General features: G+C 35.9%; 1 pseudogene; it reads left to right on the forward strand.

Moving 5' to 3' along the window:
* The first annotated feature begins 15,014 nt into the window (after positions 1-15,014).
* On the forward strand, positions 15,015-16,226 carry LOC140636395 (beta-secretase 2 pseudogene; annotated as a pseudogene).
* The last annotated feature ends 983 nt before the right edge of the window (positions 16,227-17,209 follow it).

Genomic DNA, 17,209 nt, shown 5'->3' on the forward strand with positions numbered 1-17,209 from the left:
CCTAGGAATCACTCTTGACTTGTTTTTTAATTAAATCTACATCCTTGGGTATGTCTTGAATCTATTCACATTTTTTTCCATTTCTAATGAGCCCACCCTAGTCTCAGCCATGATCACCTCCCAGCCATACCACTGTAATAACAGCTTCAAACAGGCCATTCCATATTCTCTACCCATCTTCTAATCCTTTCTCGCACAAAAGCTACAATGAGCCTTAAAAAAAAAAAATCAGATCAAAGCACCTTCCTGTTTAAAACCATTCAAAGGTTTCCTGTTGCTCTTAGGATAAAATCCTAAATCCTTACTTGATCTGGGCCCTCCCTAACTACTTCATGAGCCTCATCTTAATAGCATTTTCACCTTCTCATTAAGCTGCAACCATTTTGTACTTCTTTCAGTTCCACAAATGCTTCATCTTTTTTTCTACTTCAGAGCCTTTGAACATGTTTTATCCTCCATCCTCAATGCACTTTTTGTCTAAATAGAGCCTTGCATCAGTAGGTTAATACATATCTGCTGAATGAATGAACAAATGAAAAAAACATTAAAACTAATCTTTGCCAAGGAAAATTCAGAATCATAGAATTCTAGAACCTTAGAAACCATCTAATTCAATCTTTTCAGAAGTCCAGAAAATGTCTTTGCCCTAAGTAACATTGTGGTAGAAATCTATGATAAATGCCCTAAAAAGGATCAGCAATCCATATATGAAGCTAGGGCCTGGCTTTGAAGATTAAGTGCTGAAACAACTTTTGAAGAGGCCAGGAACTGACAAAAGGAGGACTTGAGTTGGTAATGGATATATAATAACAAAGCTTTCTCTCTGAATATGGCTACAAATTCTTCTTTTGTATCACAGCTGGTGTTTCCTCTATTTTAGCCAGATTTAAAATGTTGCATACAAAACTGTGGTTGACCCCTGCCCAACTTGGGTTTGAATTGCATGGGTCCACTTACAATAATGTGGAATTTTTTCAATACAGTACAGTACTAAAAGTGTATTTTCTCTCCCTTACTATTTTTTCTTCCTTGTGATTTTTAAATTACATTTCCTTTTGTCTAGCTTATTTTATTATAAGAATATGATATATAATACATATATCATGCAAAATATGTTAATTGACTAAGTTATCAGGAAGACTTCAGTCAACAGTAGGCTGTTAGTAGTTAAGTTTTTGGAGAATCAAAAATTATATGCAGATTTTCCATTGCATGGGGACATGGGTGCCCCAGCCCCTGCCTTTTTCAAGGGTCAACTGTACTAGAATAAACTGGTTCATATTTTATGCTGAATAGTTATTAATAAAATAGTAACCCAGTTTAAATACATATATTTCTTGGAAAACACAATTCTCAATCTTGTTCTTTTAAGCACTACACTTTAAAAAAAAGATTTTATTTATTCATTCATGAGAGATATAGAGACATAGAGGGAGAAGCAGGCTCCTCACAGGGAGCCCAATGTGGCACTCTTATCCCCAGACCTGGGATCCCCCACCTTGAGCCAAAGGCAGACGCTCAAACACCGAGCCACCCAGGTGTCCCTAAGCACTACACTTAAAAGCACAATACATAGTCCACTACTAAATACAATTCGGAAGACAGTAGGTTCTGCAAATTATGTCTGGTTGGTAGTTTTTGAAGGGCTAAATGCATTTGTGTCAGATAAAGTGAACAGTCTTAAATGAGAATAATGTATAAATTTCTGTTATAAGTAGGTTTTAAGTTTGTCTTAATATAATTTCTACATTATAATATTCCACTTCACTTTCAACTTGTTGATTATCTTATTTTTGCTCTTATTTAATCCTATCATGCTTCATATGAAGCTCCTCTATTATTTCCAGTTCTTTTAGTCCATGCTTTTTGTCCCTGTTCCATATGGCAGGTTTTTTCCTAGAACTTCAGTAGGTAGTTTATTGGCTAAAATTTTAATGTTTAAATTTTTAAGCCTTTGATTAAGTGAAGCTCGAACTAATATTTTTTTAATTGTCAGTGAATGTATCCTCAGAATAACATAGGTTTCTTATAATAGTTCCTACCAGATATCTTCAGTATCAACATTAATAAATGAACAGTGAAGTTTTCAGGTGACGGGGTTGAATTTGACTTTCCTGGACCCTAGGCACTTTGGCTTTCTTAAGTCTCTTCTTCCACAAGAAACACATTAAAGTTTTGTTTTTTTTTTTTTTTTTTCAGATTTTATTTATTGATTGATTGGAGACACAGAGAGAAAGAAAGAGGCAGAGACACAAGCAGAGGGAGAAGCAGGCTCCATGCAGGGAGCCCGATGTGGGACTAGATCCTGGGTCTCCAGGATCACACCCCTGGCTGAAGGTGGTGCTAAACCTCTGAGCCACCGGGGCTGCCCAAAGATTTTCAAAGCCTGATTTATAGTGCTATATTTGAAACTATATATATTTTTTTAAAGATTTCATTTATTTGAGAGAGAGAGAGAATGAGCAGGGGGAAGGACAGAGGAACAAGCAGACTTCCTGCTGAGCAGGGAGCCAGATGCAGGGCTGGATCCCAGGACTGAGATCATGACCTGAGCTGAAGGCAGATGCCTGATTGAGCCCCCCAAGTGCCCCTGAAACTATATTTAAAAAAAAAAAAAATTTAAACTTAGTTTTTTTAAGGCTGGATTCCAGGCTGAATTCATTATTACATATTTATTATCATTATGTTATTTTTTTCTTTAGATTTTAGAAGAAATAATATTAAAACTTTTTTTTATAAGCCTCTGAAAGTATCATAGGCCACAGGCACTGTGCTTCCTGTGCCTAATGTAAATGACTGCTGGATCCTTTAATGGAAATTATCACATGAAAATCATGTCTAGCTGGATTCTGAGGCAGAGTTCTCAAACTTTAACGTGCACAAAATTCAATTGGAGAAATTATAAAACAATTTCCTGGGTTCCATCTAATTTAGTAAATCTGAGTGGGCCCCATGAATTTGCATTTCTTTTTTTTTTTTTTTTTTTTTTTTTTTTTTTTTTTTTTTTTTTTTTTTTTTTTTAAATTTTTATTTATTTATGAGAGTCACACACAGAGAGAGAGAGAGGCAGAGACATAGGCAGAGGGAGAAGCAGGCTCCATGCACCGGGAGCCCGATGTGGGATTCGATCCCGGGTCTCCAGGATCGCGCCCTGGGCCAAAGGCAGGCGCCAAACCGCTGCGCCACCCAGGGATCCCTGAATTTGCATTTCTAATAAGCTCAAAGGTGATGGGAATGAGCTGAGAATACCAGTGCTTGGAGTAGTGTGTTTCGTTTATGCAAAGGCAGTGCTCTCAATATGATTTGCTAGGTATATTAGCTACATATCCTAACCAATATTTATTGACATATACTAACAACAGCATCTATGTTATTTTTGTTCTGGAATGGAAACTGAGACCCTCAAAAGTTTAAATAACTTTTCCAAGATGACTCAGCTAGAAAAGTATAGAGCTGGGATTTTAGCCCACATCCATCTCGACTCCAAAGTTCATGCTCCCCTTTTTCATTATCATATGGTAGTGATCCCAAAGATAGAATATCATCATTGGCCAGAAGTAAAATTTTATACATGAAACAATGCATAAAAATGGTAACGAAATGTATTTATTTAGATTTTCACTATTTGCCCTGTTTATTGAAGTCTGCTGATGGCCTTCTTTCTGGCTTTTTATCCCTCAGTTCTTTGTCTCCAGTTAATAACAGCAAAAGCAATATACTAGTAGCTTGCAACACAATTTTCTGAAAATGCTGTCCTGTAGTGCTGCTTCCAACTAAAGATGATTGAGATTTTTCATTTTTCATTAACTTCACTTTGCAATTTAAACTGCTTCATTTCTTGAACAAGTCAACAAATACAAATCCTCAAAGCACGAAAAAAGTAAGTTAACTTGCACTCAGAGTTTTAGACTTTAAACACCTTCACCTTATGAGATTAAAAATTTCATTTTATAACTAGCTTCCTTATTCATTTTCTTAATGTTGTCTCATTATAAACATAAACGTGTGAGATAATCACTTTCTCTTTCTCCAACTACACATCTGTTTATGTATATGTGTATGTTTCTTACTGCTTTTCTTTCTCTGATTCTTTTATTCCTCAAGATAACATAGTCTAAAACAAATGTAGGTTATTTTCTAAGTTGTATTTTTCAAGAAGGTGCTTTGATGACTTTAAAGTTTACCAAACCTTTGTCTACCACCCTAGTGTAAAGGGGACACAGTCATTTTCCATTCATACAAACATAATAGAATAAGTGCTGAAAAATCTATCATAAGGATAAAGAAATGATGAAATATATCAGACTGTTTACTTAATGATGATACTTACAGCTATTTAAGCCAGTGAAAGAGATCTGTTTGTACTGATCAGGAAAGTAGCTGTGATTAATTAAAAAAGAAAAAGCAAATTACAGTTGAATTTCATTTTTACAAAAATAAGTTTATAAGTAAATATAACTATCTGTGTAGTTAGGCTATTTCAGAAGAAAGGGATTAGAAGGTTGATATGAAGGACCTTGTCTTTTCTATGGAATTTTAAATAGTTTTTGGATTATAGGTAACTTACTTTCTTCTTAGTGTTTTTTAGTATTTTTGAATGATTTTAAGCTAATAAATAAATCTATGTTTTTTTAGACATCTTTCTTGAGCCTCCAGAGTTTAACGATGTTATCATTTTCTTTTAAAAACATGTATCTTTTTAAAAAATTATTTAATTATTCATGAGAGACACAGAGAGAGAGGCAGAGACATAGGCAGAGGGAGAAGCAGGCTCCCTGTGGGGAGCCTGATGCCGGATTCGATCCCAGGACTCTGGGAACATGACCTGAGCCAAAGATGCTCAACCACTGTGCCACCCAGTGCCCCTAAAAATATGCCTTTTCTTGAAACAAAAATATGGTCATTATGGATTTTCCCGGTTTATATATTTATCCTCTTCTGTCAGGCCTTGTTGTCCTTATGGGTTTAAGATTTTAGGTATGAAAACCACACAAATTCTATAATCTTGGATGTGGGAAAACTATTTTATGTGTCCATTATGACAATTCTAAGTAATTGCAGTTGATTCCTCTACTATTTCTCTGTTATGATGATTAGTATTTGGTTTGTGCACATTATTCTTGAAAAACACATGGAATTAGGTGGAATCAAATGAAGTTACTGGTTTTGTATGTCAAAAATGGTCAACTTTTGGTACTTTCACTTGGTTTTACCTTAAAATCAATAGCTATCTTGAATTATGTCATTTGATCTTTTCCTAGAAAATAATTATGGAAAATTTAGATTTGTCTTAATATTGTGAAAACATAATGTTGCAAAGCTTGGTTTATTAAAGGTATAAAAAAAAATAAAGGTATAGAATTTACATGGTGACTATAATATAGCCATGTACTACAACCTTGGTTTCAATGTATTAGAAAGGCAAACAGTATAATATTCTTAAGAATAGATACCAGCAATTATCCATAATGCGACAAACTGGAGATTTAGGTTCTTATGAAATTGTCTCATTTGGGGAGATGGAAGGAGATTTCAGGCTTTTAATAAGAAATTACTTAACATTTATGATTATTTCTTCTTGGGAAGTAGTCATAATTTAGTAATGTTTTGGATTGGAATGTATTATATAGTGAATTTTAAAACATTTTGTATTGTTCAGCATCTCTCATGCCCATGAAACTATTTTATTTCCTATTTATTACTGACCTTTGTAGTTCTAAGCAAGATAAAGCATTTAGGTATTTGGTTTTATGAATGGATCTTTACTATGCAAAGTCCCTTGCCTCTTATGTAACAAATTTGGCAGTGTAGGACAAGTCCCATTTCTATAGACAGAAACAGGCTAGAGAGCATTATGTAAAATCTGAATGAGAGGTGAAAACACTAGCTCTGAGACCCTAGCTTGCTTCTGTAGCTACTTCCCCAGAAAAGGCTTGTGGATGACTTATAGACAAGCCATGGTCCTAGGGAGCCATTAACACGATGTCAGTAGCCAGTCATATCTATCCAAAAGGGAAGACTATTTGAACTAGAAGAGCAGTCCACCCTGAGGCTAGGCTAGGCGTGAAAGAATAGAGGAACAGGAAGTTGATGCTATTTCCTTTTTACCTACTATAATGACTAAATCGGGCTACTTGGAAACAATTTTAAATAGCTGATCTGTTTAAGGCAAGTGTATAGGTTAGGCTGTCTTTAGTGTCTGGATTTAGAACCTATCTGGAATATCATTTATGAACTAGGAATATTTGGGCTCATATTCCTAAGAATGTTTTTTTTTTAATTGCTGTGATAATGTAAAATCTTCCACAATAATACCACCATGGGAGAAAAAGAATCCTGGACCACAGTTCAATCAGCTGCTTGATAAATGTTTTTGAGATGTTATTGAGATAGTTGTTGCACAAATAAAACATCACAGGAATCTCTACCTTCCCTCAAAATGGGTGTATATGTATCTCTGGAAGTGAAATCAAACCAAATGTAAAAGTTAGATACAAAAAATAAATTTGTCATTTTCCAGTGTCTGGCATGTTTTTGAACATTTAGTAGGTATGCAATAGATATTTGCTAAATTATCTTATAATTTATATACTTTTATGTTTCTGAGTCTGGATATATTATAGGCCTGGTGGCTTGTAGCCAAGCCTACTGGACTGAAATTTTAGCAAGGCCCAATGGTGCATTATGATGCAAAAAAATTTTTTTTCTCTTGTGGCAATAGGACCAGTCCTTGAATATAGACTTGACCTCTCCCCAGTGGCAGAACTTAGGACCTAACTCTGTGAGAAAGGAACAGCATTAGGGAACACCTTCCACTCATTTATACCACTATATCTTGTTTAAGTTTCATATTTCTTTTTGTTAATTTAATAGTAAAATAAAGTGAAAGCAACATTAGTCAAGTCCCAGTTATTGATCTCAGCAGTCTTCCAACATTAGTAGCTTTGTGGTCATACACAGAAATTGGTATTCTCCTGAATACTTGTTATATCATCAAAAGATGTCTTTATTCCAATAAACACTGGATTATAATATGGAATAATTTTGTAATAATTTTCTATTAAGTCTGTAGAAGAACATTGCCTAGTCCTGTGTAGGTAAGTATACTTAATTTATCCTCAGAATCTTAGTCAAGTCATGCATTTTGTTTTGGATTTCTAATTTAAGAATCAAATAAATTATGTCTTCTTCAAATTTGTGTCAGTGTCACTGTGAGGATCCATTTTTACCTTGTCCCATTGTTTAGCCACCATGGCTTTGGGGGACTGACCCCCCAGTTCCAAGGTGTGCCTGATTTGTATAACTCATCCTGGCATAGTGATTGCCTCAGATAAACCAATAGTCTGAAAATACACCTTGATAAAAGAGAAGTTCTCTTTCATATTGAAGGAAAGTATCCAAAGTCCATTATCATCATTTTGATACATTGATTAACTTTAGCAGTTACATGTTTCTTGTATTAGCCTCTTTCAGACTGTGAAGAACTGGTCCTCTTTATGACTATACTATCTAGAATAAGTATATGGTTTAAGGTAGGAGACAACTGAAGTGGAAGTACAGAGGGAATAAACAGTTTTGAAGAAGATAAGTCATAAAAACCATGTAAAAGAAGATTGTTTTAGCCCTAAGAAACTGGTAGCAGTCATTTTCTTCTGTGAAGAAAACTAAGATGGATGGGAGATTTACTTTTCTTTCTTTTTTTTACTGTTTTGATTTTTGTAATTTATTGTATACATATTATCTTTTTTTAAAAGTAATTTTGAATTGTTTTATAGTCACCTGAAAAGTTCCAGGAACACTTCTGTAGTTCTCCTTCCTAAATCGATGCACTTCATATACCATGATCAAGTGGGACTTATTCCAGGAAACCAACGATGGTTCAATATCTGCAATCAATCATATTGACAAACAGAAGGATAAAAATCATATGATCACTACAATAGATGCAGAAAAAGCACTTGAGAAAATTTAACATCCATTTATGGTAAAACTCAACAAAGCAGGTATAAAGGAAACTTACCTCAACATAATAAAGGCCATGTATGACAAATCAATAGCTAACATCATACTCACTGGTGAAAAACAGAGAGCTTTTCCTCTAAGAACAGGAACAAGGCAAGTATGTCCACCCTCACAGCTAGTATTCAATATAGTACTAAAGTCCTAGCAACAGCAATCACGTAACACAAAGAAATGATTTGCATCCAAATTGGTAAAGAAGAAGTTAAACTGTTACTATCTGCAGATGACATGGTGTTATATAGAAAACCCCAAACAGGGATACCTGGGTGGCGCAGCGGTTTGGCGCCTGCCTTTGGCCCAGGGCGCGATCCTGGACACCCGGGATCAAATCCCACATCAGGCTCCCGGTGCATGGAGCCTGCTTCTCCCTCTGCCTATGTCTCTGCCTCTCTCTCTCTCTCTCTCTCTCTCTCTCTTTCTGTGACTATCATAAATAAATAAAAATTTAAAAAAAATTTAAAAAAGAAAACCCCAAACACTCCACCAAAAAGTTCTCAGAACTAATAAGTCAATTCAGGATACAAAACTAATGTACAGAAATATTTCTGTATACTAATAATATAGTATATAGAAATAATGCATTTTAATATACCTCTAACAAACTATCAGAAATAGAAATTGAGAAAATAATCCCATGTGCAACTGTACCAAAAAGAATAAAACACTGAAAATAAATGTAATCAAAGAGGTGAAAGATCTGTACTCTGAAAACTGTAAGATGCTGGTAAATGAAATTGAAGATGACACAAATGAGTAGAAAGATACAGCTTACTCATGGATTGGAAGAATTAATCTTTTAAAATGTCCATTCTACCAAAGCAATCTGTAGATTTAATAAAATCCATCTCAAAATATTTTTTTTTACAGAACTAGAGCAAATAATTCCAAAATTTGTATGGAACCACAAAAGGCCCCAAAACAATCTTGAGAAGAAAAATGAAGCTAGAGGTATCAGAATCCCAGATTTTAAGATCTACTATGAAGTGGTAATAATCTAAACAGTATAGTACTGGCACAAAAATAAACACATAGATCAATTGAACAGAATAGAGAGTCCAAAAATAAGTGCACATGTATATGGTCATTTAATCTATAATAAAGGAGGCAGGAATATATAATGTGGGAAAGACAGTCTCTTCAGTAAATGGTGCTGAGAAAACTGGACAGCTACACACAAAAGAATTAAGCTGGATCACTTTCTTATACCCTATACAAAAATAAACTTACAATAGATTAATAACTTAAATATAAGACCAGAAACCATAAAAAAACTCTAGAAGAAAACATAAGCATTTAACATTTGGACATTGGCCATTATTATAGACATAGATATACATATAGATACAGATACATAGATATAGATAGATATAGATATGCCTCCTTAGGCAAGGATAACAAAAGTAAAACTAAAAGATAGGATTACATCAAACCAAAAAACTTTTATACAGTGAAGAAATCCATCAACAAGACAAAAAGGCAGCTTACTGAATAAGAGAAGATATTTGAAAAAGATACAACTGATAAAGGGTTAATATCCAGAGTATATAAAGAACTCATACAGCTCAATCAAAACAACCCAAACATCCAATGAAAAAAATGGGCAAAAAAAAAAAAAAAAAAAAAAGAAAAAAGTGGGCAGAGGACCTGAATGGACATTTCTCCAAAAAAGGAATACAGATGACTAACAGACATAAGAAAATATGTTCAACATCACTAATCAATAAGAAAATACAAATAGCCACAATGAGATATCATCAAAAAGACAAAAAATAGCAAGTGTTGTCAAGGATGTGGAGAAAAGAGAACACTTGTGCACTGTTGGCAGGAATGTAAAATGGCATGGCCAGTGTGGAAAACGGTATGGAGGTTCCTTGAAAAATCAATAATAGAAATACCATATAGGGCAGCTCAGCGGTTTAGCACCGCCTTCAGCCCAGGACTTGATTCTAGAGACCCAGGATCGAGTCCCACATCGGGGTCCCTGCATGGAGCCTGCTTCTCCCTCTGCCTGTGTCTCTGCCTCTCTCTCTCTCTCTCTATTTGTCTCTCATGAATAAATAAGTAAAATCTTAAAAAAAAAAAAAAAAAAGAAATACCATATAACCCAGGAATTCTATTCTGGATATTTACCCAAAGAATATGAAAATGCTAAATTTTCAGAGACCTAAAAAGGTCTCTGCACCCTTATGTTTATTGCAGCACTATTTATAATAGTCAAGATATGGAAGCAACCTAAGTGTCCATTGATAGAAGAATGCATATACCACACTTCCTTGTATATACATTTACAATGAAATATTACTCAGCCATAGAAAAAAATGAGATCTTGCCATTTTGCAATAACATGAATAGATCTTGAAGGCATTATGCAAGGTGAAATAAGTCAGACAGAGAAAAACAAATATCATACGATTTCACTTTTATGTGGAATCTAAAAAGCAATACAAACAAAAAGCAGAAACAAACCCACAAATACAGAGAACAAACTGATATTTGCCAGAGGAGAGGCAAGCAGGGGAATTGGCAAAATGGTGAAGTGGAGTGGGAGATACAGGCTTTCAGTTATGGAATAACTCATGGGGATAAAAGATAGGGAATATAGTCAGTGTTATTTTATAGTGTCATAAAAGAATAGAGGCACGGTTGTAATTTTAAATCTGAAAATGGATAACAATTATGCTTGTTAATTCCTAGAAGAAAAGGCAATGTGCATGAATTATTACAAATCTATTACTACAGACTGACAACTGAAATTAAAAAACACCTAAGACAAAACAAAAAACTAAATTCCTAAGGCAATAACCCTGTAACATTATTGTCATGTATGTAGTACATCTATTTACTTATTTATTTTTGTACATATTGGAAAAAGGAATTTTTCAAATGTAGTTGACAAGCAATATTATATGAATTTCAGGTGTACAACACAGGTCAACATTTATATACATTACACAGGATACATTGTATAGTCTTTAGTTTCTTTCATCAGTGTTTTATAGTTTTCAGAATATAGGTCTTTCATCTCCTTGGTTAATTTTATTCCTTTGTTTTATTCTTTTTGGTGCCATTGTAAATGGAATTGTTTTCTTCTCTTTCTACTTCATTATTAGTATAGAAACACATCAATTTCTGTGTATTAACTTTGTACCTGTAACTTGACTGAATTCATTTATTAGTTTTTAGAGTTTTTTGGTCTCTGGAGTCCTTAGGGTTTTCTATATATAATATCATGTCATCTTCAAGTAGTGACAGTTTAACTTCTTCCTTACCAATTTGAATGCCTTTCATTGCTTTGTGTTGTCTGATTGCTGTGGCTAGAATTTCCAGTACTATGTTGAATAAAAATGGTGAGAGCATACATCCTTGTCTTGTTCCTAATCTTAGAGAAATAGCTTTGTTTTTTACCATTAAGTATGACATTAGCTATAGGTTTGTCATATATGCCCTTATTATGTTGAATTTTTTTTATCCTCTATGCTAACTTTTTGGATGTTGAATTTTGTCAGATACTTATTCTGTATCTGTTGAGATAATGACATATTTTTATCCTTCATTTATTTGATATATCACATTGATTGAGTTGTGAATATTTGAATCATTCTTGCATAAAATCCCACTGAATCATAAAAAATGATCCTTTTTTTTTAATGATACTTTTAAAAAAAAGATTATTTGAGTGAGAGAGCACACATACACATGTGAGTGGTGGAGCGGGGCAAAGGGAGAGGGAAAGAATCTTAAGTAGACTTTCCGCTGAGTGTAGAGCCCCATTCAGGGTTGAGTCTCACAACCCTAAGATCACAGCCTGGGCTGAAACTAAGAATTGGACTAAGCCACCCAGGCACCCCCAAATGATGTTTTTTTGTTTTGTTTTGTTTTGTTTTGTTTTGTTTTGTTTTTTTAAGATTTTACTTATTTGAGAGAGCAAGTGAGAGAGAGAGCACAGGCAGTGGAAGCGGCAGAGGGAGAGAGAGAAACAAATTCCTTGCTGAGCAGGGAGCCTGATGTGGGGCACCTGGGATCCCAGGGTTCTGAGATCATGACCTGAATGGAAGGCAGACACTTAACCGACAGAGCCACCCAAGTGCCCCGAATGATCCTTTTTTTTTTTTTTCAAGATTTTATGTATTTATTCATGAGAGACACAGAGAGAGGCAGAGACATAGGGAGAGGGAGAAGCAGGCTCCCTGTGGGACTCAATCCCTGGACCCCAGGATCACTTGTGAGCCGAAGGCAAAAACACTCAACCATGAGCCATCCAGGCATCCCCTGAATGATCCTTTTGAATGAATGTATTGTTGAAAGAGGTTTGTTGATATTTTGTTGAATTTTGCATCTATGTTCATCAGGGATACATTGACCTGTAGTTTCCTTTTTTAATAATATTTTTGTCTGATTTTAGTATCAGGGTAATGCTGGCCTCGTATGCTGTATTTAGAAACTTTCCTTCTTCTTCTTTTTTTTTTTGGAATAGTTTGAGGAGAATGGGCATTAACTTTTCTTTAAACCTTTGGTAGAATTCATCTGTGAAAACATCTGATCCTAGACTTTTGTTTGCTGGAAGTTTTTTGGTTATTGATTCAATTTCATTGCTACTAATTGGTCTGTTCAGATTTTTTTTTCTCATTCAGTCTCAGAAGATTGTATATTTCTAGGAATTTATCAATGTCTTCTAAGTTGTCCAGTTTGTTAGCATATACTTTTTTCATGGTGGTCTCTTATAATCCTTTGCATTTCTGAGGTGTCATTTGTTCCTTCTCTTCTTTCACTTTGACTTTTATTTATTTGTTCCCTCTTTTCTTCCTGATGACCCTGGCTAAAGTTTTATCAATTTTGTTTATCATTTCAAAGAACCAGTTCTTGATTTCATTGATCTTTATTATATTATATTTTTCCTCTGCTATTTAGCATGACCAAAACAACTCACTAGGTAGTCTATATTTTTCAGATATTCCTAATCTTCTTCTTTTAATTTTAACCTTTAGTCACTAAATTTAAGCTCCTAATCACAAAATTGTTATTTTTTATTTTTTAAAAGATTTTGTTTATTCATTTGACAGAGAGAGAGAGAGACAGAGCGAAAACAAAAGCAGGGGGGAGGGCAGAGGGAAAGGGAGAAGCAGGCTCCCCCCTGAACAGGGAGTCCTATTTAGGGCTGGATCCCAGGACCCCAGGATTATGACCTGAGCTGAAGGTGGTCACTTAACAAACTGAGCCAGCCAGGTGCCCCCACAAAATTATTTTAAGTATGTGGTGTGTCCATGAGACAAACTCAGAGGAATCATAAAACACGGTACAACATTGTTATGATTTCGAGTACTAACTATCCTGCCTGCCTTCTTGTATGTATATTTGCATTTATATATTTATGTTGTATTTATTATAATTCAGTCTTTGTTTTTTAAAAAAATCAGCCATACTTCTTTCTTAATGTGTGCTACCCATGAGCTTTAAATACACAAAAATGCTGGAATCCCTTAGGAAACTTTCCTATATCTATGCCAGAGTATTAGAGACAACATATAAGCATACCTTGGAGATATTGTGGGTTCAGTTCCAGACCATCATAATTAAGCAAACATTGCAGTAAAGCAAGTCAAACGAAATTTTTGGTTTCCCAGTACATATAGAAGTTCTTTTTTTAAAAAATATTTTATTTATTTATTCATGAGAGACACAGAGAGAGAGAGAGGCAGAGACACGGGCAGAGGGAGAAGCAGGCTCCATGCAGGGAGCCTGATGTGGGACTGGATCCTGGGTCTCCAGGATCAGGCCCTGGACTGAAGGTGACACTAAACCGCTGAGCCACCGGGGCTGCCCTAGAAGTTCTTTTTATACTATATTGAAGTCTATTAAATGTGCAAAGCATTATGTCTAAATATATATATATATATATATATTTTAAATCACAATATCTTTTTTTTAAATAACAATATCTTATTGCTAAAAAATGCTAGTCATCATCTGAGCTTTCAGTGAGTTAATCTTTTGCTGGTGGAAGTCCTTGCTTTGATGTTGATGGTTGTTGACTGATCAAGATGGTGGCTGTTGAATGATGAGTTGGCTGTGGCAATTTCTTAAAATAAGACCATAATAAATTTTCCATATGTGCTAAGTGGGAAAATAATGCAGCCAAGAATACTTTATCCAGCAAGGCTGTCATTCAGACTAGAAGGAGAGATAAAGAGTTTCCAGGACAAACAAGCTAAAGGAATTTGTGAACACAATGATTCTTAATGGTATCTGTAATGGAACAGAGAATCCTTTCCAGAAATTTTTCAATTTACTTTGCCCAGATCCATCAGAGGAATTGCTATCTATGGCAGCTTTAGTCTTATGAAATGTATTCCTTAAATAAGACTTGAGAGTTGAAATGACTTCTTGATCAATGGGCTGCAGAATGGATGTTATGTTAGGCATGAAAACATGAATCTCACTGTTCTTCTCTATCAGAGCTTTTGGGTAACCAGGGGGCATTGTCAATAAGCAGTCATATTGTTCTTTTGCTTTCTTATCATTCATTTGTTCACTGGAATAGCATTTTAAATTTCCTTCAAGAACTTTTCCTTTGTACTTATTACTTGGCTAACTTGCATGAAAGGCCTAACTTTTGACATGCCTTCCTCACTAAGTTTAATCATTCCAGCTTTCAATTTAAAGTGAGAGAAGTGAGATTCTTCCTTTCATTTGTACACTTACAGACCATTATAGGGTTATTAATTGGCCTAATTTCAATATTGTTTTGTTTTAGAGAATAGGGAGGCACAAAGAGAGGGAGAGAGATGGGAGGGACAGCCAGTTGATAGAACAATCAGATACACATTTATTGATTACATTCACTGTCTTATATGGGTGTGGTTTGTGTCTTCCCATCAATTACAATAGCTCTATCAAAGATCACTGATCACAGATCACCATAACAAACATGATAGTAATGATAAAGTTTGAAATACTGTGAGATTACTGAAATGTGACACAGAGACATGAAGTGATGTCGTACTTCCTACGCAGACAAGTCCAGTACGTACCGCTCCAAGGGCTTTGATGTCACTGCGAACTACACGCAAGGGAGCTGGACTGACATCGTCGGGGAGGACTTTGTCACCATCCCCAAAGGCTTCAACAGCTCCTTCTTTGTCAACATTGCCACTATCTTTGAGTCCGAGAATTTCTTTCTGCCTGGTATCAAATGGAATGAGACACTTGAACTCTCATATGCTGCTCTGGCCAAGCCATCCAGTTCCCTGGAGACTTTCTTTGATTCTCTGGCTGCGCAGGCGAAGATCCCCCAACGTCTTCTCCATGCAGATGTGGGGGGCGGGGCTGCCCGTAGCTGGATCTGGTACCAACGGAGGTAGTCTTGTCCTGGGTGGAACTGAACCGAGTTTGTACAAAGGAGACATCTGGTATACCCGTATTAAGGAGGAGTGGTATTATCAGATAGAAATTCTGAAGTTGGAAATTGGAGGCCAGAGTCTGAATCTGGACTGCAGAAAGTATAACGCAGACAAGGCCATCGTGGATAGCGGTACCACGCTTCTGCGCCTGCCCCAGAAGGTGTTCAATGTGGTGGTTGAAGCCGTGACCCGCACGTCTCTTGATTCCAGAATTCTCTGATGGTTTCTGGACTGGGTCCCAGCTGGCTTGCTGGACGAATTCGGAGATACCTTGGTCTTACTTCCCTAAAATCTCCATCTACCTAGAGACGAGAACTCCAGCCAGTCATTCGGCATAACCATCCTGCCTCAGCTGTACGTCCAGCCCATGATGGGGGCTGGCCTGAATTATAAATGTTACCGATTCGGCATCTCACCTTCCACGAACGCGCTGGTGATTGGTGCTACCGTGATGGAGGGCTTCTACGTGGTCTTCGACAGAGCTTGGAAGAGGGTGGGCTTTGCAGCAAGCCCCTGTGCAGAAATTGCAGGTGCTCCAGTGTCTGAAATTTCTGGGCCTTTCTCGACAGACAACATAGCCAGCAACTGCGTCCCCGCCCTGTCTTTGAATGATCCCATTTTGTGGATCGTCTCCTATACTCTCTTGAGCGTGTGTGGAATCATCCTTCTTCTCCTAATCATCCTGCTGCTACTTCCCTTCCCAGTGTCGGCACCTGCCCCGTACATGAAATGCTGTAGTAAAAGTATTGACAAAAGACTTGCTTGAGGCAAAGTTGCCACAAATCTTTAATTGGTAAAAAAAAAAAAAAAATACAGTAGCTGTGAACTACAATAAAGTGAAGGGCAATAAAATGAGGTATGCCTGTAGTAGAAAAACAAGGTCTTTTGGTATTTTGAAAAGCAAATCTATTTAGATGGCTTGACATAGACCCTTTATATGGTTAAGTCCATGCTGTAATGTGTAATGTGCTAAGATAATTCAGAATACAAATGATATACAAATGAATAAGCAAACATCAAATTTTCTTTAGATACAGGCTGTTAGGATTATTATTACTAATACTGATTTTATTTTTTATTACTAATATGATTAATGTGATCAATGTTAATGTGATTATTTTCTTAAGTATTTATGGCTGATTACACCAAAGGTGATCAACTTTCAGTGTGTGAAGAATATACTTTGGTTGGGAGACATCAGTATTACCCTACCCAACATATGAAATTTCTTCAAAGAAATAATCTCACTATTTGCTAACATGTGAATGGGATTTGTTATTATTATTGACTAACATTCCACATCTATGAATTTTATTTTTTTATTTGTTTTAAAGATTTTATTTATTTATTCATGAAAGACACAGAGAGAGAGGCAGAGACACAGGCAAAGGAAAAGCAGGCTCCATGCAGGGAGCCTGATGTGGGACTCTATCCAGAGACTCCAGGATCATGCCCTGGGCCCAAGGCAGGTGCTTAACTGCTGAGCCACCCAGGCGTCTCCACATCTATGAATTTTAAATCAATCCTCATTAATTTCTTTCTTTTTTTCTTTTCTTTTCTTTTCTTTTCTTTTCTTTTCTTTTCTTTTCTTTTCTTTTCTTTCTTTCTTCTTTTCTAAGATTATTTATTTATTTATTCATGAGAGACACAGAGAGAGAGAGAGGCAGAGACACAGGCAGAGGGAGAAGCAGGCTCCATGCAGGGAGCCCGACGTGGGACTCTATCCTGGGTCTCCAGGATCACGCCCTGGGCTGAAGGCGGCGCTAAACCACTGAGCCACCGGGCTGCCC

This window comes from Canis lupus, chromosome 7, assembly GCF_048164855.1.
Source record: "Canis lupus baileyi chromosome 7, mCanLup2.hap1, whole genome shotgun sequence".
Classification (NCBI taxonomy): Eukaryota; Metazoa; Chordata; class Mammalia; order Carnivora; family Canidae; genus Canis; species Canis lupus.